Source organism: Panthera uncia, chromosome D4, assembly GCF_023721935.1.
Source record: "Panthera uncia isolate 11264 chromosome D4, Puncia_PCG_1.0, whole genome shotgun sequence".
Classification (NCBI taxonomy): Eukaryota; Metazoa; Chordata; class Mammalia; order Carnivora; family Felidae; genus Panthera; species Panthera uncia.
Genome location: NC_064807.1, coordinates 33,364,183 through 33,385,748, shown reverse-complemented (window position 1 = coordinate 33,385,748; position 21,566 = coordinate 33,364,183). Strand labels below are relative to the sequence as shown.

The 21,566-nt window shown below is 36.2% G+C and overlaps 1 protein-coding gene across 1 annotated transcript in view; it reads left to right on the top strand.

Annotated features, from left to right (window-relative positions):
• The window catches only part of PTPRD (protein tyrosine phosphatase receptor type D), a 520,100-nt gene that overhangs the window by 73,094 nt on the left and 425,440 nt on the right, over positions 1-21,566 (top strand). The gene's annotated exons all lie outside the window — the stretch shown is intronic.

The window sequence follows — 21,566 nt, the reverse complement described above, 5'->3', positions numbered from 1 at the left end:
AACGCCAGCCTGAGGCAGAGAAGCTTGTTTACTGTGCTGATTAAATGGAAAGCTTGAAATGACTGAGGAGATAGTGGCATCTCAAGGTGTGTGTGTGTGTGTGTGTGTGTGTGTGTGTGTGTGCGCGCGCGCGCGCACGCGTGCATGTGCATGGGGCAGGGAGGCAGACAGACAGAGCATCTCCCCATCATAATGTTCTCTGTCATTGTAATGGTGTATTTGACACATTTTGGTGGTGAATGCTGCCAAATTATCCCTATATGGAGGAGGAAACTCTGCCTTGGGAGTACACATTTTTGGGGGGCTCTTTTTGACCTCTCCTTTCTCTCCCTTGTTGGCATGCTAATCTGCCCTGAGACCTGAGGCTGGATGGGCTGAGATGACTGCGAGAGATGTTCCTTCCTACAGGAGGTTGCCATGGTGGCTGGTAGAAGGGGTTCCAAAACAAAAAGAGCCTGGGAATATGTACAGAGAAAAGGCAGATGAATTAAAGTTGATACACTTTGTATTTTGGTTAACAGATCCTTAAGTAGTTCCTCACAATTACAATTTATATCCACCTATCTACCTATCCCTCTTTCTATCTAATCTCTTTACCTAATCTATCCTGTCTACCTACCTACCTATTCTGTGTATCTTCTATTGTGGAATGTGGGTATATTGCCTTTTCATCTGGTATAAAAGGCCAGTTCTCCTTTTATCTATAGATAATGACCTTTAACCCAAGCCTTGTCTATGACTTTCCCTTATCCTAAACCCTTTCTCCTTTATTTTTCCTTTTCAGAGTGGATCAAACATATATTTTTAAAGAATTTGGAATGAAGGTGTAATAAAGAAACACATTCATTGCTTTTTACCCTGCCCTTGAAAAGTAGTATTTTTATTGGTGATGGTGGTAATAAAATGTAGCTTTTACCATGTGCCCAGCACTGTGGTAAATTCTTTACATTTACCCATCTTACCCACGGAGCAACCTTCCCAGCTCTCTGTTGTGTTATGTCTGCTTCTATGTGATATAACTGAGGCTCAGAGAAGAAGAGCATTGTACCGAAGGTCCTGGAGTGTGGACTGGGAAGTCATGGCACAGGACCCAGGGCAAGGGGAAAAGAACATCTCAGTAGTCAGACAAGTTTGAGCCACCTGAGATATAACAGATATTGGCCAGGCTGAAAATTGGGATTTGAGGCTTAAGAAATATCAAAGAAGAAAGGAATTTGGTGTCTCAAAAACACAATAAAAAGGCAGATTATCTCAGGTTTTAAACAGGGAATGATTTTTTTATTACTAGCTTTGGCTTATTGTAGCCAAAATGTTACAAATTGTACATCAGCTTGAGTGAGTTAGTTAGGTAGATAGATAGATAGATAGATAGACATAGACACACACACACACAAAAATGGACAAATACATCTGAATGCCAAAAAATGGAATGGAACTTTCAGGGGGAAACATGGTGTATTACCACAGAGGACACAGAAGTTTCAAATCTGAGAACCTATCACAATTACTCTAAGGAAGCAAGTAACCAAATGTGACATCAACTTTATTTTGAAAGCTTCATTCTGTAAGACTGTCTGTGGACTGGTTCGTACTTCAGGATGGCTTCAGAGAATTCTTCCTTCTGTTGTAGTCTGTATTAAGGAGGTTTCCATGGTGGGTTGTGAGAATGACTTAATGCAAGATGATGATTGGATAAAACACAAGAGTTATCAGGGCTACACAAGCCAGGACATATAGTAAGTAAGTAAGTAAGTAAGTAGGATTTCAATAAATTTTGATTTATGACTTTCTCGCCTTTACCGCTTAATGTTTTAGCACTGGTGATCACAGACCTATCATTCATATAAGATTGTTAAGTGCTAGAATGACTAATAAAAATTAACGTATGGCTTGCTCAAAATAGGAAGCACATCTTGAGGACAGTATGAGGCATATTAAAAAAACAAACACACTAGCTCTAATATTTTTCCTGAGTTGTAGAATTTCTTTTGACAGAAAACAAAATCAACAAAATTATCTCCTTTACACATATGAAGAACGAGGCTTGTCAACTATTTGCAAAGGTTATGTAAAAAATGTCTTGCTGTTGGGGCGCCTGGGTGGCGCAGTCGGTTAAGCGTCCGACTTCAGCCAGGTCACGATCTCGCGGTCCGTGAGTTCGAGCCCCGCGTCAGGCTCTGGGCTGATGGCTCGGAGCCTGGAGCCTGTTTCCGATTCTGTGTCTCCCTCTCTCTCTGCCCCTCCCCCGTTCATGCTCTGTCTCTCTCTGTCCCAAAAATAAAAATAAAAAACGTTGAAAAAAAAATTAAAAAAAAAAATGTCTTGCTGTTAATTAATTACTACTCTCCTACACTGAAGTCGTTTTCCCTTTAATGCATGTTTTGTTTCATTTTTCCGAGAAGCAAATATAAAGGACAAATGTGTTAATTTGTTAGCCAGTTGGGCAATACTGTTTAAATTTTATTTTTAAACACTAATTTCACAAGAAACTTTAAGTGATAATTTAAAGGGTGGGACTTATTTTAAAAGAAATAACCTATTCTAACAGTTTAAACAGATATCTCTGGAACTGGAGTTCCTGTTTCTCATCTGTCCTGGTTTGTGGATGTCACAAATACTGCTCCTACCATAATCTTACAGAACACCTTGGATCATCACCATCATTGTTACTACTTTGTTGAATGCTCATTCTCTGAGGTATCTCATTTAATTCCAGCAGCATCCCATTTGACCCACAACCAACTGAACCTCAGTATAGATTCATGGCTTGCCCAAGATCAGGTCTCAGTATGTCACTGTCATCGAATCAGGGGTTAGTCCTTCTGCTCTTCCATGTAATTCTGTGTAGTTATTGAACCAAAGAAATCCTATGATGGTCTCTGTAAACATTTGCCATTGTCCACCTTTAAAAATCAAACAAAAGAAGGACACCTGGGTGGCTCATTCAGTTAAGTGTCCAACTCTTGGATTCAGCTCAGGTCAATTTTCTCACGGTTTGTGGGTTATTATTTCACAGTTTGTGGGTTCAAACCCCGTGTCAGGCTCTGCTGACACGTGTGGAGTCTGGTTGCTATTCTCTCTCTCCTCTCTCTCTGCTCCCCCCACTTGCTCACACATGCACGCTCTCTGTCTCTCTCAATACTTAACATTAAGAAAAGTAAAAAAAAATTAAAGTCAAACAAAAGAAAATAAGATCAAAACAAACAAACCCTCAGAACACCAAAACTTTATTTTTTATTTAACTCACAATTTTTAATGCTCTAATCGTTTTCTAATTCAGTCTTCATGAATTTTAGCTGCTACCGGGATTTGGGAATTGTCCAGCCTATGTGACACACCATACTATTTTGTGTGTATAATTCAATGTCACTGATACAGTCCTTTACTGCTACAGATTATTGCATCTTAGAAATTTATGGTTTATAATGAGATAATAGAAAGTGCATGTGGCTTAGGCCTTTCCTATTTTTTTCTTCCTCATCCAAAGAGTTCATATATTCCACACCTATAATAAATGGCATCTTACCTAATTGACCTTTCCAGGGGTATGACTTTCCTCTACATATCATGTGGGAAGTTCATATCCATGCTCCTTCCCTTCACTGTCCACAGCAAGAAGACTATCTCAATGTTCCTAATCTTACTGCCTTGGGAAGGATGAAAGCTTAGGGAACATTTTAATTAAATGTTGCCCAAGGCCTTTATTCTTGCTGAGAAAATAAACAAAGCTTAAGCAGGCCATATCAGAAAAAAAGCCTCTTCCCTTAAATGTTTTTTGTGTGTTTTTTTAAATTGTGCTTCACCTTCTGCTGTTTGTTCTGAAGTATTACTTTTTTTTCCCAGCTTTGTGTTTTAAATACTAATATAGTCAATTGATTAGAAGTTCCTTTTAAAAAGACATTAAGAGTGTGTTTCATTTAAGGCATGGGTGGACATAGCAACCAATCGAGATTTGCTGATTATTATTTGGATGTGACTCTACCAAAGACTGCTCCCTTTCATTCCCTGCCCCTCACTACAGGGTTGGGGGGGGAGTCTCCAATGTTCCCTTTGGATTCACTGTTCCCAATTGAAAATATACCACCTTTTAAAGAAATATCTCTGTAATAATAGCCCAGTTATTGAGAAAACACCACTAATGTGTTTTCTCCCTTTAAAGTTATTTGTCACATGTAAATTGGTTATTTTTACACAAAGAAATCTTGTTGCATTTATGTTAAATGACAGCATTTTTATTAAGTTTTTAATTTTAATTCTAGTATAATTAACATACAGTATTATATTAGTTTCGGGTGTACAATATAGTGATTCAAAATCCATATATCACCCAGTGCTCATATCTACAGGTGCCCTCCTTAATACCCCATCACCTGTTTTACCCGTCCCCCCACCTACCTCTCTTTTGGTAACCATCAGTTTGTTCTCCATAATTAAGAGTCTGTTTCTTGGTTTCTCTTTTATTTTTCCTTTGCTCATTTGTTTTGTATCTTAAATTCCACATATGAGTGAAATCATATGGTATTTGTATTCCTCTGTCTTGTTTATTTTGCTTTGTATTATACTCTCTAGCTCCATCCATGTTGTTGCAGATGGCTTGATTTCATTCTTTTTTTTATGGTTGAATAATATTCCAGTGTGTGTGTGTGTGTGTGTGTGTGTGTGTGTGTGTACACATGACCTCTTCTTTATCCATTCATCCATTTTTTTTAAATTTTTAAAAATGTTTTATTTATTTTTGAGGGAAAGAGAGACAGAGCATGAACAGGGAAGGGACAGAGAGAGAGGGAGACACAGAATCCAAAGCAGGCTCCAGGCTCTGAGCTGTCAGCACAGAGCTCTACGGGCTTGAACCCACAAACTGTGAGATCATGACCTAAGCCGAATTGGATGCTTAACCGACTGAGCCACTCAGGCACCCCTATCCATTCATCTATTGGTGGACCCTTGGGCTGCTTCCATAGCTTGGCTATTGTAAATAGTGCTACAACAAATATAGGAGTGTATGAATCCCTTGAATTAGTGTTTTTATATATTTTTTTTAAAAAATACCCAGTAGCGTAATTACTGGATCATGGGGTAGTTCTCTTTTGAACTTTCCGAGGTGGCTCCTTACTGTTTTCTACAGTGGTGCACTAGTTTGCATTCCCACCAGTGGTACAGGAGTTTCCTTTCCTCTACATCCTTGCCAACACTTGCTGTTTCTTGTGATGTTGATTTTAGCCATCTGACAGGTATGAGGTGATATCTCAGTTCAGTTTTGGTTTGCATTTCCCTGAGGATGAGTGATGTCGAGCATCTTTTCATGTGTCTGTTGACCATCTGGATGTATTTGGAGAAATGTCTGTTCATGTCTAATGCTCATTTTTATTTTTATTTTTATTTTTTATGTGAAATTTAGTGTCATATTGGTTTCCATACAACACCCAGTGCTTATCCCAACAGATGACCTCCTCAATGTCCATCACCCACTTTCCCCTCCCCCCAACCCCCATCAATGCTCAGTTTGTTCTCAGTATTTAAGGGTCTCTTATGGTTTGCCTCCTTCCCTCTCTGTAACTTTTTTTGTTCCCCCTTCCCTTCCCCCCTGGTCTTCTGTTGAGTTTCCCAGGATCCACATATGAGTGAGAACATATGGTGTCTGTCTTTCTCTGCCTGACTTATTTCACTTAGCATAACACTGTCCAGTTCCATCCACGTTGCTACAAATGGCCAGATTTCATTCTTTCTCATTGCCAAGTAGTATTCCATTGTATGTATAAACCACATCTTTTTTATCCATTCATCAGTTGATGGACATTTAGGCTCTTTCCATAATTTGACTATTGTTGAAAGTGCTGCTATAAACATTGGGGTACAAGTGCCCCTATTCATGCCCATTTTTAATTGGATTTCTTGTTTTTTGGGTGTTGTGTTGTGTAAGTTCTTCATGTATTTTGCATACTAACCCTCTATTGGATATGTCATATCCCAGTCTGTAGGCTGCCTTTTAGTTTTGTTGATTGTTTCCTTTGCTCTGAATAAGTTTTTTATCATCATAATAGTTTATTTTTGCTTTTATTCCCCTTTTGTCTCATGAAACAAATCTAGAAAAATATTGCTACAACTGATGTCAGAAAAATTATTGCCTGTGCTCTCTTCTAGAATTTTTGTGGTTTCAGGTCTCACATTTTGGTCTTTAATCCATTTTGAGTTTATTTTTGTGTATGGTGTAAGAGAGTGGTCTGGTTTCATTCTTTTGCATGTAGCTGTCCAGTTTTCCCAGCGCCATTTGTTGAAGAAACTGTCTTTTCCCCGTTGTATATTCATTCTTCCTTTTGTTGAAGATTAATTGACCATATAAGTGTGGGTTTATTTATGGGTTTTCTATTCTGTTCTATTGATCACATGTCTGTTTTTATGCTAGTACCATACTGTTTTGATTTCTACAGCTCTGTAATATACCTTGTAAGTGTGGAATTGTGATGCCTCCAGTTTTGTTTTTCTTTTTCAAGATTGTATCATTTACATTTTGTAGATGAGAAAACTTGGATGTCTGAGGAGCTTGTCCAAGGCCATAATAGGTGTGGAGGGAGGAATAGGTGTCTAAAATATAGTTAAATACAGCATCATAGCACTAGGGATAATAGGTCTCTGTGAGCATTGAGTTGGGCTGACTAACTCCTCTTTGGGTGGGAGCAAAGGAGAGGGGGAGAAAGTGGCTGGACGTGTGTCAGGGAGGGAAGGCTTCACACCAAGGTTATATTTGTGTTGATTATTCTTGGATGAATAGGACTTTTCAGCAGCCAAGGCAGGAAAATGAGTTCTAGGCAGAGGGAACAGCATGCACAAATACACTGAAAGAATATGTTGTACATGTGAAACTGCAGTTATTTTACTTTTGAAGTATGGTTATTAAAAACAAGTAACAGAAGCTTAGCTAGAAAAGTAGTCAAGGTTTAAATTTGAAGTCAGTAAGGAGCTTGGAATTTATTTTAGTGATGGGAATGCAGTGAAATGTTTTAGGTAAAGGAGTTACACTGAGTTTATGGAAAGATAATTCTGATTTTGCCTTTGGGAAAGTGAGATAAGGGGACAATTTATTCTTGAAACAAGCAAACACACACACACACACACACACACACACACACACACACAATGGTTTTCAAGACAGTGGATATTAGTTAATGAAGGATAGTGATCCCTGAACTATAGAAACCTACAAGTGAGTCCCATGATTGTCCCAGCTTACTGCCTTGAGAGAGTTTCTAGAAAGTAGCATGGAGAGTGGGAACCCAGTTAAAATCTGGTGGGTTCCCTGAATTAAAGAGATAGGGTGGAGAGTCTGAAGAGACTAAGGCAGCTAGCATTTGTAGGACATGATACTAGAGATGAGACAGCGGCACAAGAGAGAGCTCTGGAGATCTGCAGAGCACCTCCTCCACACCAGAGTATTCAGCAGAGTGCTGACCAGCAAATGCATGTGAAGAAACTACTCAAGGTAATACTAAAAAGATTACAGGAAATAATCCCTGTAGCTTGCACAAGGCAGGGAATCATGCCTATTCCTACCAGCCATAATTCCTGGGGCAACTGGAAGAGTACTCAGAATTGGCTTTAGAAATGGTGAAAAAATCATCTCTACAATAAGCCCTAAGCTGGTCCCACCTAATGAATCATGAAAATAAGACCCAAAAGAATGAAAATGTTTCCATTAAATTTAACTATATCTCAGAAGAAAAAGCAAATATATTTATAGGAATACAAAAATATTCAGGACCCCCACATAATATGAACAGTATCTGATACCCAATAAAAATTACCAGGCATAGAAATAACTAAGTTAGAGAAGGACAAATACCATATGATTTAACTCATATGTGGACTTTAAGAAACAAAACAAATGAACATAGGGGGATAAAAAGAGAGGCAAACTAAGAAACAGACTCATAATTATAGAGAACAAAATGATGGTTACTGGAGCAAGGGGGGCAGAGGGGATGGGTTAAACAGGTGATGGGTATTAAGGAGGGCACTTGTGATGAGCACCAGGTGTTGTAAGTGAGGAATCACTAAATTCTACACCTGAACCTAATATTGCACTCTAGCTGGAATTTAAATAAAATCTTGGAAAAAAATTACCAGGCATAAAGAGAAGCAAAAAATAATCTAATCAATAATCTAACCTAATCTATAAATTAATCTATAATCTAATCTAATTTATAATCCATCAATTGAAATTGCCTCAGAATTGTACAGATATTAGGGTTAGTAGACAAGGACATTAAAACAGTTTTTAAACTAGATTTTGTGTTCAAAAAGTTAAGTAGAAATATAAACGTTAAAAATACCAATATGGGCTTTCTTGAGATGGAAACTACGATGTCTGAGTTGAAAAATACAATGGATGGGTTAAAGAGCTGACTAGATATTATAGAAATAAAGATAAGTGGACCTCAAACAATAAGAAAAAGAATAAGATAATAATTCTTGCATCCAATTGTGTTGTTGTTGTTGTTGTTGTTGTTGTTTTCCCAAGAGGGCTAAATAGTATTTTTTTCATTGATTAGGAATTACAATCTGACACTTCCTAATGGTAACTAATTGGTGAAGCACCATGAGGAACAGCACATTTATTTGGTTTTTTAATCCAGCTTTTCCTGTTTTGGTAAACTGAGATTCTGGTGCTCTGAATGAGGTACTCTTAGCTGAGCTGGGTCCTGAAGTTATGATAGTGAATGAACAATGCCCAAATTGGCATTTTTAAACCACATACAGCTTATGGTTGTGGCTGCTAGTCTTATCATCTGAAAGAAAAGTCGAATGCTTGTCACTGAACATATGTATGTGTACGTGCAATTTGAGGAGAGTGTTCTATCCTAATTACCCTCTAGATATTCTTTTTTTTTTTTTTTTTTTTTTTTTTTTTTTTAACATGTGGACTTTGGAACTTGCAACCCCTGGTCCCACCCCACATATTCCTCAGTGACAAATCAAGGACAAGGTTTAAATGGGTAGTCATAGGTCTTTAACTCTTACTCAGTACTTAAATCTGTGTGTAACTTTACTACTGCGGCCTCTTATGAATACCCAAAAAACTAGGAAAATGTTTCATTTTCATGCTGTTACATTTGAGTTTGTATATTTAAACATTTTTTCTATTAACATGAAAAATTTTATGAAAAGAATACATGAAAAAAACTGGTGTGGAGGAGCACCTGGGTGGCTCAGTCTGTTAAGCATCTGACATCAGCTCAGGTCATGATCTCGCAGTTTGTGAGTTCAAGCACCACGTCGGTCTCTGTGCTGACAGTTCAGAGCCTGAAGCCTCTTTGGGACTCTGTGTCTCCTTCTCTCTCTGACCCTCACCCACTGTGCTATGTCTCTCTCTGTCTATCAAAAATAAATAAATGTAAAAAAAAATTTAAAAAAGGAATTGGAATGTACACTATTTAAAAGGTATAATATATATTCCCATGAAAGCATTAAACTGGAAAAAAAAATAATCCAAATACTCTAGTAGGTCCCTATCTGGATATTCTCTGAGTTTAAAGGTTATTTACTTATTTTTAGAGAGGGAGAGACAGACAGACAGAGAGAGGGCAAGTGGGGGAGGGGCAGAGAGAGAGAGAGAGAGAGAGAGTGGGGAGAGAATCCCAAGCAGGCTCCTTGCTGTCAACACAGAGCCCGATGCAGGGTTTGATTTCACGAATTGTGAGATTGTGACCTGAGCCAAAATTAAAAGTTTGATGCTTAACCCTCTCTGAGTTTAAAGTGCAAGATTTTGCAACCAGTGAAAGTGTCTCAATCAGTTTTCTAGAGTGAGGGATTGACTGCACTAATGTCTAATAATCATTAAGTCTTCTGTACTATACAGTTCAGAGAGACCATATTTTATGATAGGAAAATGAATTATCCTTGAATAGAAAATATACAAAACTCAAAGCACATATTTCTTCCTTTTTTTGAGGAAATCATCTCATTTTTCTAATTATTTTTTTTGGGTTAGAAGAAAAGTTGATTTTCTTTCTCTTCTTCCCCATTATAAAATTGAGACAATGCTTTGAAGCAAACTATTTATAATCATAGATACCTTAGCACATTAATATTTTACAGACCACTTCTTGATTTCTATTTATCTGAGTATCCATTTTTAACACTTTGGATATGGACCAGCTTATCATTACTGGCATCCTTGGACTGGGGGTAGGAGATTAGGGTTGGAGTTTTATGTATTTTCAAAATGAATGAGCTTGAACCATTTCTAAGAAAAATTGTTCTTTTTTTTAAGAAGGAGAAAACCATAAAACTTTCTAAGATTTAATACCAGTTGAAGAAAACTGTTTCTTTCCTTCTGACATCAGTATTCTCACAGTCACTGTAGAGCCATTTCATTTTCACACTGAAAGCTAATTTTTAGAAGAAAACCCGTTTCATTGCAGTTGGTATTCAAATGAGTGGTGGGGGACACATTTTTTAACCTATCACATTAGATTTTTGGCAGTTTTCCACTACATTTGAGAAGAAGGGAAATCCACACAAGTACAGATGTCTTTATTGTCGGCTACCTAGGCCAAATCATGTACCCTATGAATGTTCAATAAATATTGATTGATGCTGCTATTCATCTAAAACACTCTCAGGTTAAATCTCAAAGTGAGTACTTAACATTCATCCAGCTGTAATTATGCTTCTGCAATTTCCATTTAGTTTTCAGTACTACTGTTTACAAATCTGTAGCATTGTGAGGAAGCTAAACAAGGCAGATACAAAGTGGATGAGTAAAGAAAGAAATTTTGAATGAGCTAAGACAGATACCAACACAGAAAATTTCCTAATATAATCCCTAGTAAATGTTACAGTGCATACCTACTTTGACCTCTTTGTGAAGTTCCCTTGATGTTGGACATTTAAATACACATAAATATTTCAGATATTACAGAATATATTGTCCTTGGATGATTCACAAATCATTAGTAAAACTTGATATTACACTAACAGAAAGGAATAAGTTGGTTTCTTTTGTGCAAACACCTCCCCTGTGTCTCTCTGCCATGGATACAAACACCCTTAGAATATGGGCAATACATCATGCTTATATGCCATTCTTACACAACATTATTATAGAGTGGGAATAGTATTGGATTATCTATTTATTTATTTATTTACTTACTTTATGTTTTTACTTACTTTTCCTGTTCTGGTGAAGGGTTTTAGATTTTAACTTCCTATTATCAGAACTAAGGGAAAAAATAATTTATTAAGGAAAAATATCAGACAGGAAACAGTGTTCTGTAGTGTTGATTAAACAAGTGTTTATGTATTTATTTTTTACTCTTTCAACCTGATGTTTTGTCATTTTATAGCTTAAAGTTTCAGTGACTTTTAAGGATGAAAATTGGGGTCACAAATTAAAAGCTACCTTTGTTTCTCCAGACTCTAGCTATTTGAGATATTTGTGAAATTGTTTCTTTTCTCCTAACCTTTTAAATTATAGTAGTGACATATATTCTTTGTAAAAAAATTAAGTGGTAAAATTTCCTTTTCACCATAATCTTTACTATCTTTAGTTCTATGTATTTTTTAAACCTTTTTCTGTACCTGGACAAATATACACACAACAGTGTTTTTCTTCTTTTTTTAGTAATCCAAATGAGACCATTCTCAAGTGTTAGTCAAGTTGGGCTGTACATTAGAATCACCTGTTAAGCTTTAAAAATACACTGATACCTAGGTCTCACCTTTAGAGATTCTGACTAATTTAGCTTAGAATGTGGCCTAAGCATAATAATTTTTTTTAATTAAAAAAAAAAAATACCACATGCTTCTAATGTATAGCTAGGTTTGAGATCCCCAGTGTAGTTTCTGCACCTTGTTCTTTTCATTTATGATGGATTGTGACCACTGCTCTATGACTAAACATAGAATGGTTGTTTGTTTGTTTGCTTGTTTTGGTTTAGTGTGATTTGGGGCATTATCTCTTTTCTTTGTTCTTATAGCTAGGGTCAGAAATAGAGCATACCAGAATTGAAAGACATCATATGTGTTATCTGTCTATTTCCCATCTAGTACAAGAAAACTTTTGGTGTGGCCAACACCAATGATTATCCAGTCTGTTTTCTACCAAGAGGGCCTGGAAGGCAGATCCCAAACACTGGGTAGTTCCAGTAGCCGCCTTTTTTTTACATCAAGGTTAGAGCTGCCTTTTATAGCTTAGAGTCCTGCTTTTTCATTGCCAGAGAAATCCTGGAAATCATTTTGGTTAACATCTTTCTGTGTACATGAAGAAATGAGGCCTTGAGGAAATAGCTATATGACTATGCCCCAAACCCTACAACTGAGAAGTTATAATCCTGGGTTTGGAGACATAGAGTCATCCTCTGTCCCCTCCCCTGCCTACCACAGCTTATTCTTATTACGTGTTGTAGTAGTTAGCTACTGCTGTGTAACAAATTATCCCATATTTAATAACTTAAAACAGCATTTAGTATCTCATAGTTCCAGTGATTCAGGAATATGGAATGGATTAATTAGGTATTTCTAACCTAGGATCTGTCATGAGGTTGCAGTCAAGGTGTGGGCCAGAGCTTCATCTGAAGGCTTCACTGAACGAATTTCTACTTCAGGTTCACTCACATGGCTGTTGGCAGGATTCAGAATACTGCTTCTAAGCCCACTCATAATGTTGCTAATGGCCCTTAGTTCCTTATCACATGGGGCTCTCAAAAGCCTGCCTCAGTGCTCTCAGAACATGGCAACTGGGTTTCCCTGGAGAGGGTGATTCAAGGAAGAGAGATTGAGAGACACACGAACACTTGAGCATAGACTGAAGTTGGAAGTCACAGTCTTTATATAACTTTGTCTCAAGAAGAATCATCCCATTACCTCCGTTATAATCTCCTTGCTAGAAGCAAATCACCAAGTTCCACCCACTCTCCAAGGGAGTGGAATTATGCCCCATTTCTTGAGGGGAGGAGTAGCAAAGAGTTTGTGGATATATCTTTAAACCCACACACATGTGTTTAAACTTTACTTAGCATTTAGTAATGGCAAGATTCACAATTTTAGCTCAAAGGGCGTTTTATTTTACCTCCTGGCCCTAAAAGAAAGCTAGATAATCACTTTATCATCACCACACAACTAAAATACACTTCTAAAATTAATATGGTAGCTTAACAATATCTTAGAGGTTGCCTAGTTTATAAATAAGGGATATGGGTACCACAATTTTTAACCTATGTATCCTCATACTCAATCATGAGATGTGTTCAATCATTAAATGATTGTATATCAATGTATTCATCACATGATTTCTATCTCCACCAAACAGCCCATTATTTTCAGTATTTCATAATGGTATGTATTTTTAGCATCAGACCCATGATCCCTAAAATCTCAATGCTTAAAATCCAGATGTTTTCAATCTCTAAACTGTCAGGGTGTTACTGGGAACATAAGGTAAATGCCTCGAAGCAAAACAATAATGTGTTTTTAATGAAGAGGCCTTTCTATATTGCTGATCTTGGAATCGAGAGTTTGCCTCTCTTGCAATAGCCTTTTCATACCACCCTTTGTAATGAAACATATGGCTTATATCACAGTAAAGTATGTAGAGGAGGAAGAAGAAAAAACATGTTCCACATATGTTCCATGTCTAATGTAATGCCATATGCCCAGCAAACGTAGAAGACTAAGAGGTGACTTCAGTCCTGAAATAATTAGAGTAATAGAGTGTTCTTAATATATTTTAAATACTGCAAATGGGTTCCCATTTTCAAGTAATTAACACTCCCTTCATTTTTAATATTTGCATTTCATTATTAAAAAACAACCCCCCGATAACTTTTAATGAACCTTCAAAACTGTGACATTTAGAAAGCATTGGCCTTCCCAAAATAAAATATCAAGAGAAAATAGTTCAGCCTTGAGTCTACTATATTTAATGAGCTTAAAAGAAGGAATTTTAAAAAAGAAAATGTGTTTTGTGGCATTTTATGAAATGTGTATTATTACTTGTTTTTGTACTTAAGGGTCTTTTCAGGTGATATAAGAGTGGTAACTTACCATTCTCCCCTTCTAAAGGAAAAAAAAAATATCTGCCCTAAAAAATAATAAAAATTCCACAAAAAGAGTGTCCCTAATATTTTTGGTTTAAAATGGAGTTAATTTTGGTTGTTTTTTTTCTGTAAGTATTATTTGTATAGTTAATGCACACAGTTTTTTGTTTTTTTTTTTTTTTAATTTGCAACTTGGAAACAATATATAGCCAAAGCACTGAGGACTTAAGTATGACATATAATTTGCCTGTTACTCTTGTAATAAATTACTATAAACTTGGTGACTTAAAACAACAGAAAATTATTCTCTCACAGTTCTAGAGTCCAGAAGTCTGAAATCAGTTTCACTGGCCTGCCATCTTCTTTTTTAACACCCTTTTCTCAAGTGTGTTATCCCTTTCCTATTTTTCTTAACAGAAATGGTATTTCTAGCAATGCATTATATTATCTATTATATCATATATGCTACATATAATATATAGTATATCAATGCATGATTATTGTCATTATTATTTATGATTGGAATCCTTTATTATGATTATGATACAGTCTGCTCTACTGTCTTACAGTTAACAAGCAAGAACAAAAAGACTCTCTTCTCCTCTAGATCTTACCTAGCTTGAAGCCATCTTTGTTTGGCAGAATACCTAGGAAACCTGATTGTTTAGTGCACGTTGCTAGAATCTGGGTTTCTATTTGGGTCAGGATCCTGAACATTTCTGAACCCTCAGGTTGTTTATTAACCATAGAGGCCAACTGGACAGCCTGTGGAATTATCTGGGCATTTTGATGCCATGCTGGAAAGTACCTCTGTCTCGTGCTTGGGGACGAGTTGCTGTGCAAAGTCCAATGACCTTTTGTCCTGAGGCATTCTGTGCTTTTTCTCACCACTTGGAGGCAAGTTCCTAGAGGGAAGCTTTGTATTGGCTCACTTCTATATAGCTGTATCTCTGGGTATCATAAAAATTTCTCCCTGCCATAAAGAGAGACATTTTTCCTACGGGTTAACTGGAACACAGGAGGTGGAGAAAGTGCTTTTAATTTCAAGGGTCAGAAGTTAGGAGAAAAACCATAAATATTTCCTTTCCTGAGCACTCATCATGCTGTAGCAGGCCATTAATTTTGAAAGAGGTTTTCTATTGAAGGAGCCTGTTCATCTGGTGACATGATGGGTTAGTCTGTATTGCTTTCTCTCCTCTGTGCCAGAGAAATGCTGGTTAAGAGCAAATTATTTATTTAACAACATCTTTAAAGAAAATGCTAGGCATTGGATTAAGTTCGAAAAATAATAAAGGATTTATGCTAAGGAGCAGTTGTTACTGTTTTGGTTATGAATCTGGGTCCTGTGAACATAGGTGATTTCTCTGAGGGTTTCAAAATTTCCATGAAGGTGATATTTAAATTTTACTGATATAGTCCCACTAACAATGGTGCCTATTTTATGTGCCCATCAGGAAAAAAAATGAAACCACAAAGTCAATTTCATTTCAGTGTTCAAACTTTAATTTCTCTTGCCTCAATGACGATTTGATACTATATAGTTCTAACGAATGCTGATGAAAGTGTAATTGATAGTTACCCTGATCTGTTTAATTCAGTGGGGAAAGTTCTATAAAGGTTTTATTGTAAAGATACATATTATGTAAATATATTTATGTTTATATATAGTTTAGGATATATATACATATGCAAATACATATACATACATATATTGAAACAGATCAGTTAGATTTAGTCTTTCTCTGATTCTCCCTACTCACTCCCCCCACAATAGGTATTTTAAATATACCTAAATTGTGCATCTGAGTTTATTTGACCTCTGTGATTCATGTATTAATGGTGCCTTGGGGACTGTGGTTTATAGCTCACTAGAGAAGGGAGAGATAATGGACCATGTTTGCACTCTTGGGCCTCTTTGCAAATATAATTTAAAACGCAAAACTTTGTAACCTCATCTTCCTTCCTCCACTACAGTGGTAGAATTTTGTGACCTTTAAAACTATTTTCTTCTTAGGATTTTTCTTTCCATTCTCTTTTCTCTGATAGGACCTGCATCTTTTTTGTGTATCTTCCTTGCAATACGATTATGGTTAATAGTATTATTATTTGTCTAAGTTCTATGTAAATGAGCTTTGCAGTCAGTGATTAGTTAGTTGCATGTTCTTAGCATTGTAAATCCTTAGATGCATTTTAGTTATTTTCAGCTAACCTTGTAGCTGCTGATTCTTGTGTTGCGACTTTGGATTTTAAAATCCATGAAGGTGCACTTCTCTGTAATTCTTACTTAGTTTAATTGTCCTCTCCATCCAGAGTCATTACAAATAGTAACATTACTGTGTGGCACATAGCTTTATGCAAAGAGCCATAGAAAAAAATGTTGTATGATTGTGAAAAAGAGGAACATCTTTCAACTTGAAGTTTGTTAGTTACCATATCCTTCACTAAAGTTTTATTTAACCACTAATTGTTGCTGTTGTTGTTTTATTCTGCTAAAGTATCCTGGTCTCTTTTGTGACCTGTACAAGCAGGCTAAAGTTACTGTTTCTTATCCACATGTCATTTGATAATTGCATATTTGCTTTATTGAGATGCAAAGGGCAACCACATTTACATCCATTTATAAAGAATTTTTAGCTTAGATCTTTTAGATGTAAGACCATTTGCCTCTTAGGCAAAGAAATGAAATCAGCTTTTATCTTTTTTATTTTCTTACCTAAAGCTTCATCCCACAGTCAGTTGCTGACACAGGAGATATAAAAGCTTGATGTCTTTCCTTCCCCAAATTATAAACCTTTCAGTGAAAAAGGACTAAATATTAAGTGATTCATCATGAAGTAAAACACGTAAAAATATATATGCTCTGTATGATGGGCGCTAGAAATAGAAATGAAGCTAGCCACATCTTCAAAATTCATAATCCACAAATTCTGTTAGCAAGAAAGTATAGCACCATTCCCTACCTTCTTTTCTACTTTAGTTGAATCAAATAAAATCAATTTTTTTTCAGGTGGGAAGCCAGAACACCAGAGACAATCACCTGAAAGGCCACTGTGCTCTTCAAACCCACACAAACATCAAAGGGGAGATCATGTGTTGCCATTTCATATCACAGTGAGCTCCACCAGCCGGTCCATGAAACACAGTCATACGACCTAAGGGTTTCTCAATTTCAGCATCATGAAATAGCAACATTCAAAGGAATGTTCCTCCCATATGAGGAAATAGAAAATATCAAAGTAGGTAGGGATATTAATAGATTCAAAATTAAATGGCATATTTGTTTTTAACTAGAATCGTCAGCTCATAGCAGAGAATTAAGTTATTTAAAACAAAAATGTCAGCAGCAAAAATAATAAGTAAATAAAAATAAAATAAAATAAGCCAAAGAGAATCCCAAGTACAAGTAAGATTAATCTTACTTACTCTATATCTGTTATTTGGATACAATTATTATGGTTAAGGAGAGAAAATTTGATACGATTTAAATAAAATAATAATAATACATTTTATAGATTTATTCTGCAACTAAGCTATTCCCTTTAAAAAGGTGTTAAGCCAGCAGCCCTTTACATGTGGTCTGCTATTTTACTGTGAAAATTTTCTGTGGACCTAGAAGAAGAGGAATTGAAGAATGCTGGAAACGAAGACGAAAAGGCAGCTATAATTATAATCCAAAGAGTGTGTCCATCAACACAATGCTAGTGGAATAGGATGGAATAAAAAAAAATATGTTTTCTAATGTTGAAAAGTGGTTCCCTGAAAAGACAGGGAACTGCTAGATCCCACTGTGACTAAATGTTCTTTTACTCAGAGATCTTGACCTCTGTGCCATTCAGAAAAGTAATCAGCAGACTTTCTACTACACTTATTTTATTTTATTTATTGTCGAGTCTACTATCCTTTTTTGAAATGATCAGTTTTTGTCTTCCACTTTTCATATGGTGGTAGTATATCTTTACTATTCTAGTCTTTCTTACATGCTTTTGCTTCCTCTCTTAAGAAAACCATGCATTGGGATTACAGAGAATTCTTACATTGGTCTAGTAAAACCCTGTTGGATCAGTTGCAGCTACAATTGCACATGTGTCTGCTGCCCAGATAAGGAGGGTATTACAGTAGCTTCCTCATGGACAGTAGAGAGAACAAGCCTGGATACACTTTGCCAGAGAATCTGTTGCCAACACTGTGTCTGGACAGGTCTTTAAGAATTTAAGCATAGTAGATAGTAAGAATTAGACAAACATGAGTCTGTGAAATGATGCACGAATCATCAGCACAGGGTAAAGGGATCTTGTCTTGAGACCTCAGAAGAAAAGAACAAGTTTTATGAAAAAGATTTATTATAGTGACCAGGAAAGAATTATGAACAGATGTTTTACTTTCACAATAAGGGCATATGGCCTCCATGCAAAAGAGGAGAGAGTTATAAGGAACATCAAGATGAGTTGGGAGGAAAAAGGCCTCTACAATGAAACAGGAGCCTGATGACAACAAAAATAAATTTGGAGAGAATAGAAAATGACAGCATTGGATATACAACATAGCATCATGGACACTATAAAAAAAACCATGAAAAACTGTTACATAAAGTCAGTGCGTTGTTTGGTCTTCTAGGATGCAGAATGTGATGGGGGACGTGAGAGTGAGTGCAAGGAGAGGAGAGAAATATAACATATACATTATTAGTTGCCTCCTACAAGTAAATAATATGAATGAAACATGAAAATTAAAAGCAAAACAACCTTTAATTGACGAACATATTGTTAAGCTTAAAAACGACTTGATTATACAGATTGAAAGGGCAATCACCTTGGAAAAATTCATTAAAAAGAGACTCATACCTAGGACATATCCTCAAATGTATATTATATGTGATTTTCTTATAAGCATATAAAAAACAAATCAAAATAATTTTTAGCTAATCGATTTAATAATAATAATAATGACAATTTCATCAGTTAGCATGTACTGGTCATTTCCTCTGTGTCCTTTTCTTTAACCATCCCATGAAAAAAACATTGCAAAGAACTTCAAATGAAATAGACCTTATTCATTATCATTTTATCATCGTTCTCTCCTTCAAAAACAGTGATATTGTAATCAAAGGTATCATGGTACGCAGAGTATGGCATTTTTTGCAAAAAATGTACAATTATTTGGAAAAAGAGAATATTTGGTTTTATTAGCTGTTAAAATTATAAATATCACTAATATGGATTCTTGATGCATTATCTAGAATTATCCTTGTGGAATTAAGAAGATAATTAAAAAATAGTACTCTTGTAATGCCTGGCTGGCTCTGTCATTAGAGCATATGACTCTTCATCTCAGGGTCATGAGTTCAAACTCCATGTTGGGTGTATAGCTTACTTAAAAAAAATAGAACTCTTTAATATGTACCCCCAAAGGATACATACTGACTATGCATTGATTAATAAACTAGTGAAAACCTAAGATTTAAATATGTAAGCATCTCTTGACATTGCATATATGTGGTGATACATAAGACTTGTAATTGTTTTGATTTTCAAACAATCTGAATATCACCATAAACCCTGTGGGTTAGCTTTCAATAGAGTGAATCAAAATATTTTACCCTACAATAGATAATGTATGTCCATTTTTTTTAACCAAAAACAGTAATGAGATTTTAATTTATTGCAGTAGACAAGATGTTCTAAAAGTCTTGGTGCAGTTTTAATCTTTAATATCCTCAGAAACATAAATGTTACAGATTTACAGAAATAAAGTTGTTTTGCGCTTACCTAGTTTGTGAATTTTGAACCATTCCATCTTTTTTTTATTTTAACGCTTCCTGTCATTGTTTGCCATTGTATCATTTTTTATTTTTCTGGGGCTGCCATAGCTAAGTACCACAAACTGAGTGCCTCACACAAGAGAAATTTATTATCTCACAGATGTGGGGGCTAGCAGGTATCAGCAAGGTTGGCGTCTAGGAGGGCCATGAGGCAAGGATCTGCTCCAGGCCTCTCTGATTGCTTATAGATTGCCATTTTCTGCCTGTGTCTTCATGTTGTCTTCCTTCTCTGTGTGTCTGTGTACAGATTTCCTCTTCTTATAAGGATACTAATCATATTGGATTACAGCCATCCTAATGGTCTGATTTCAACTTGATTGTCTCTGTAAAGACCCCATCTACAAAATACATCACATTCTGAAATTTTTTTTCGGGGGGGGTGGTTAGGACTTAAATGTGCCAACTTCTGCAGGAACACACTTCCACCTGTAACAGCCATCTTGGTTTCCTTTGCTTTCTTTTCTCAGCAATGGCTTGGCAGGTTATGTAAAATTTGCAGTCAGAAGCAACTTGCTAGCACTGAGCCTTTGGGCCAGACCCTGAACCTCCTCAGAACCTCAGTTTTTTCATCTTCACGTGAAGCTATCTCTTACCTCGAGAAGCTTTTGTGAGATTAGAGAGCTACGAAAGGAGCAGCCTTCATGTGTAATTAAACTGACTTGAATTTGAGCCCCTGCTTCATAGCAGCCGTAGATGTGAGGAAGGTTATTTTTCCTGGGTCTCATTCTCATCTCTAAAACAGGAAGAAGGATGTTTGCCTTCCAGAAGCACATTGTGTAGAATTTTAAATGAGCTCCATAAATATCAGGTATTAAGTCAGAATTTCTTCTCAAAAAACATCTTGTAAATGGTAAAGTATGGTAACATTTACTCTTTTCTCTCTTCTTTGTTACTTCTGTGTAACATCCCCAAATTTATGGGCTATTCATTCTAGCATTACTCTAGGTTATTTTATTTTTCTTTAGAATAATATGAGACTTTGGCTCTACGGGGCTGTAAACATAGAACTTTTTTGTTTTTTCTTAAGAAAAATGACATCAAATACCAAAGCCTAATTTGGATACAATGTCAGCTTCTCCCATCCTGAGTTCACAAGAAAAGTCAGCCCTAATGCCCTAAGGCATCTATTGTATGTAATGACTTAATTTCTGGCCCGTGCATCTAGAATAGTACTAGCTTTGTACTATCCTTGGGAGAATTGAAAAAAGAATCAGTCAAATTATATTCTGTAGGGCATAATTATCTCATGGAACCCCAGCTGAGAAAGGCTGGCTAAATTTTCTTTTGTTTTTAATGACAATGGACAAAAGCTTCTTTCCTTAAAATCCTTCCTGCATCCCTGATTTTAATGTGTTTTGTTGCTCACTGATTTTGATGAGGTAGGGAGGAGGCAGCTATTATTTTCATTTCACACAGATGGAAGGCGAAGCATGGAGATGTCAGGAATTGTCTCCAGAGCCTTCTTGAAATAAGATAATGACAAAGTGGGGAATGCAACGCCCGTTCAGCCCAACCACCAGACTGCTTCTATGGGATCAAGATTTCCAATTATAAAATGGATGTGTTTTATATAGATATTGATTCCAAGGGAATCAGAAATGCCTGATGCCATTTAGGACAAAATTGGAATTATGTTATCGTGGCAATAGTGTAATTTGAATAGGCATTTTTGGAATGCAGTATTATGATTTATCATTACCCTACCTCACTGATAT